Source organism: Spermophilus citellus (assembly GCF_964194105.1).
Source record: "Spermophilus citellus genome assembly, chromosome: 12".
Lineage (NCBI taxonomy): Eukaryota > Metazoa > Chordata > Mammalia > Rodentia > Sciuridae > Spermophilus > Spermophilus citellus.
Genome location: NC_138198.1, coordinates 114,288,772 through 114,294,276, shown reverse-complemented (window position 1 = coordinate 114,294,276; position 5,505 = coordinate 114,288,772).

Here is a 5,505-nt window from a genome sequence, read left to right as displayed (position 1 = left end):
GTATGGACTAAAATGGGTAGCTGTGTTATATTTATTTACCCTCTAAGTATCCTTGTCAATCTGATCCAGTGTTCTTTACTCAATACAGCTCAAGGGGGCACTACATTGACTCTCCTTCCCATTCCCCTACTTCCTAAGTGAGGGCATCCTTCATTTCACCATGTTCCCAACCCTGTTTTCTACCTAGCCATCTTCTAGCCTATCCAGTCACCCTACTTATCACCCTCCATCCTGTACTCTGGATTGACATTACATTTTTATGACTGGTCTTTTTCTTTTTCTTTTTTGTACCAGGGATTGAGCCCAGGATGCTTAACCACTAAGCCACATCTCCAGCCCTTTTTATAATTTATTTATTTGGTACCAGGGATTGAACTCAAGGGCACTTGACCTCTGAGCCACATCCCCAGCCCTATTCTGTATTTTATTTAGAGTCGGGGTCTCATTGAGTTTTTTAGAGCCTCGCTTTTTGCTGAGGCTGGCTTTGAACTCACAATCCTCCTGCCTCAGCCTTCTGAGCTGCTGGGATTACAAGTATGTGCCACCACACCTGGATTTATATTTTATTTTGAGACAGAGTCTCACCAAGTTGCTTAGGATCTTGATAGATTGCTGAGGGTGGCTTTGAACTCAATTCTTCTGCCTCAGCCTCCTGAGTGGAGGATTACAGGCGTACACCACCATGCCTGGCTGCTTACTGGTCTTTTTCTGCTCTCAATCAAATGTTAATATTTCTGCTACATAATTTCCATTTATGTTCTGGTGCATAATGGTATAGTAGGAAATACATTATCTTTAATTCAAATCTTGATACTACCACTTATTAGTGGTGTGACCTTAGATGAGTTACTTAAACTCTCTTAAGCTTAAAGTTTTATGTCTGTAAAAAGCAGAAGATAATAGTACCCCAGCATATAGTGTTGGGGAAAAGCAGGGCAGTATATATAGCCACACTTTGCTTATGGTTGGGGATATGTTCTGAGAATTGCATTGTTAGGTGATTTCATCATTATATGAGCATCAGAGTGTTCTGGATGGGCTGGATGTGACATGACTGGGCAATATGATCTTATGAGACCACATTGGTATATGGGGTCCCTCATTGACCAACATTTTGTTATGTGGCATATGCCTACATCAGTACTCTAAAAATTGCACATTAATTCTGGAAACAATATAATCAGTAATTCAGCTTCCTTTTCCTGTTGATTATGTTTATATAAAGACAGGAGAAAAGTTGAGAGTATGGATCTGATTTTTCAGTGTCCCTTAGAAGTTCAGGCATCTCTATAGATAATATCCTTGGGAGTTCTTTTTCATTTAGTTGAAAGCGATATAGATCTTTATGAATCCAGACAATTTGCAGGAAGCTCATGGTTTCATTCTGTGGAACTTTACTGATGTAATCTTCAAAACACTCAACAGATGTGGAAGTTGACTCATAGTTTTTTTTTTCCCTTTATACAATATGACTGTAGATGGTCTCCAACTAAAAATGGCAGAATGATATATAGTATAGAATACCTGTGGGTCCTTGGATCTGTTTACAACTGATAAAAGGAAACAAGAGTTATGTGATTAAATAGTGTTCACTGTCTCCCATCTCTTATGCCATGCCTGGAACCCTTGGTGACCTCTCTGACTCAGCTCCTGTATTGGGGCCACTCGGGCAGCCCTCAGACAAGACTTGCCTTGCCACATCCCCTGTAGCCTGTTCTTGCTAACATTTCTGAAAGGATTAGGGGAATTTCCTCAACTCAATTTCAATTTTGGAATAGAGGCCAAGAGTTACACTAGTATTCCACACCCTACTTTCAGGATGAATCATCCAGACCTAAATACTTGATGTTGACCATGGCAAAGACTATATTTACTTGTCTAACTGTATTATTTCATTAAATTATTAACAGATATGTACTGTGTGTGCCTACTTTGTGCCAGGCTGAAGGCCAAATGATGTTAAAGGATGGTTTTGAAAAAGAAAGTTAAAATCATGATTCCCAAGAAGTACACAATGAACACGTGTTAGAGGCTTTAATTCATTGAGTTACAACCACTTCAGAGGAGAACCCAAAGATTTATTAAATATGTAATTTTGTCAAAAATGCCAAAATATGTTTGATTCATAGATACAAAACTGGCTTCTTTCTCTTCAGAGGAGGGAGAGCAATTGGACTGCCACTTTACAATTATTTATAAACAAGAATGATATGTTCTACTAACAGTTTTCTACAAGTCAGCTTCTATTTCACCGAGTTGTAAAACAGCCTAGTCAAACACAACGCAAGGGAAAGATCAGCAGGTCTTTTGACCAAATGAGCTGGTCAGGATGCCCAGTATATTTCAGCCTTCTAGCAGTGTTTTGTTTGAGTACAATGTTGACAAAATCCAAGGACAGGGAGTGGAGAGTACTCTGCTGATGGCAAAGGAAGTGTAAAAATGCTGAGGAGGGTCCTTCCGTCCACATGAGCAGATGAGAAGAGATGCATGGAGAGAAGGACTGGAAAGAAGAGCTATGTAATGACCACAAAACATCATGGCAAGTTGGTGACCTGCAGTTGGTTCAGGAGAGCTGGCAACACACATGAGAAAAGGGCAAGGACCAAAACCAAGAAGGCAGTGAAGATCGGATTGGGTCAGGCCAAAGGACCAGGTTTTTCCTTCTAGGTCTGTGCCTTCCAGAGGATCATTTGTGCCTCTTTGGTGATACAACATACTTTGGAATAGCACATGGATATTTTTGACTTCATAGTTATACACTTATTTAATACAGAAAAGAAAAAAAATCTGCCAAAGTTGCCATTTCTCTGATAGTATTGATTAGGATGAGGCCAACTTTAAGTTAAAATATGATTTCATTTAAAGGAAAAGGAATCTATTAAATTTCCAAGACTACAGGTGAAACGTGAATATGTCAAAACTTGGAAAGCAGGTAAATGTTTAAAGTTTGAGAAATTCTACTTTAAGTAAGTGATGGGGAGTAATGGAAAATTTTTAAAACTCATTTTTTTTTTAAAGAGACAGTGAGAGAGGAGAGAGGAGAGAGAGAGAGAGAGAGTTTTTAATATTTATTTTTTAGTTCTCAGCGGACACAACATCTTTGTTGGTATGTGGTGCTGAGGATCGAACCCAGGCCGCACGCATGCCAGGCGAGTGCGCTACCGCTTGAGCCACATCCCCAGCCCCCTTAAAACTCATTTTGGCAGCATTGTAGGGAGGGACAAGTCTGGAGATTCAAGAAGTATTACAATATAGTATAGATGAGAAATAATGGCCTCTGCCAAGAGTCTTGATTCTGGGCATGAAAAGAGGGGAAAGAGTGAAGAAATGTTGGGGGTTACTTTTTGCCAGTCCAGGGTAGTAATAGGCTGTATGAATCACTATGCTTTAAAGAATGTTTAGTTTAAACTTTCATAGCTTGTTTTAGCCAGCAGGAAATGAAACAAAACATTTCTAGTGTGTGGAATGTTGTAAAAGTACAATAGAGAGGGCAAAGGTATTAGAAGGTCCTGTCCTGTTGTTTTCCATTTTATTTATTAACTTCCTTTTTTCCCATGCTGGAGATTGAATCTAGGGCCTCACACATGTTAGGCCTTGTCTAACTGTATTATTTCATTAAATTATTAACAGATATGTACTGCGTGTGCCTACTTTGTAGCAGGCTGAAGGCCTGCCACAGTGCTACACTCCAGCCCTAGCCCTGTTGTTGAATGAAGAAACTGGAAAGGTAGAGAAGATGAATTATTCCCAAGAGGAGAATTGTGTATATATGTATCATCAGCAGGTTCTGTGTGATAAGATTGAATACAGTGGGATTTAAATAACTGGTTATTCATAAGTATTATAATAAGTAACCAGCAAACGCTTCCTGTAGGCAGTTTAGAGTTCGATCTTGAAGGCAGGGATGAAAATGCTCCATGTGGGGAAATAAAGGCCAGAGGGATGGAGGTGGACTTCAACATTCAAGGGTTGGAATATACATTGTCTTGGAGAGAGAAGTGGATAGTAAAGGGAAATGAGAGCTGTGAAGGGCTGTGGTTGACAGCAGGTTTTGGATACCAAGAGGAGTGAGTAGGGTTTGAAGGGCCAGGCATACAATGGAGCACTGGAGTCAGAAGCAGCTACTTCTCTGGCTCTAGGACAACATTTGCTTAGGGATTCTTTAGGTTTTAGTGCCTTTACTACTTGAAATCAGCTGTGACGTTACTAGTCCCTCAGTGTGCTCAGGGGATTGATTCCAGGCCACCCTTCCCCACAGCTACCAAAATCCTCAGGTGCTCAAGTCCCTTATACAAAGTGGTGTATTTGCTTATATTCTATGCAAATACATAGGTATATTTGTGTATATCCTATGTACATCCTCCTGTGTACATAATAATCTCTAGATTTACTTATGATACCACATGTAAATGCTGTGTAAATATTTGTTACACTGTATCATTTAGAGAAGCATGACAAGAAAAAAGCCCATACATGTTCAGAACAGATGCAAGTTTTTCCCAAATATTTTCAATCCTTGATTGGTAGAATCAGTGAATGTGGAACCTACATATAAGGAAAGCTGACTGTCCAGCATTTATCCAAACATATCTGCTTATTGGGCCTAGTTTTACTAAACATATCCCAAAACTAGTGTTCTAGAGATATCCACAAAAACCCAGAACCACCTAGAACCACCCAGATCTGAAGACACACAGCTGCTACATCTCCTCTCAACTGAGTGTCCAGGGAGCACTGAAGTGCCACTGCTCTTCCTGCCCCACTCAATGACCACAGTGGATGACCTGGAACACTGTTCTTATCCTCACATTCAGTAGTGATTGTCCAAATTCAAACACGTTTTCAAAAATGATAAAACAAGACTCCTCTCCCCCCAAAAAAGAGATAGATTAATTTATTTGAGAATGGCAAGTCTTGAGGCCTTCACTCATTATTCCTTAGACCTGTTGTCCACATTTTCTTTCTCAAAGTTCACTGTGGGATTTCTGTTTTTACCCATGTTATGCATGTATACTTTCTTATGGACTTGTAACCTGTATACATTGAGGTCTGGGATTAAAAACTACGGGGAACCTACATGTATTTCCATCTCCCGCCATCCTTCTCTGTCTCCGCATCCAGAATCCCAGTTGATTCCTTCCTGGAAACAGAACCTGCAAATTGAGAGAAATAGTCCAATCTGCAGACAGGTTAACAAAGCATTCCAAAAGGTAGTTGATATTTCAGAATAGACACCTGTTGGGGAGGAAGGACATATAATTGTGTAGTAAAGTATCCTTGCAGTTCATTTTTAGGTACACATTTGTGTGCCTGATAGAAAAGAATAATTTAGCAATGCTTTATGAGATGGAAGACATGCACAGGAGCAACCTCCCTCCAAGGATATTACCATCTTATCTTTCCTCTTTAAAATAACTTATCTGAGCATGAGTTTTATGACATGAGCAATATTAGGCATTACGATAGAATTGCCATTATAATAGGAAAAATATTGAATCCGATTGA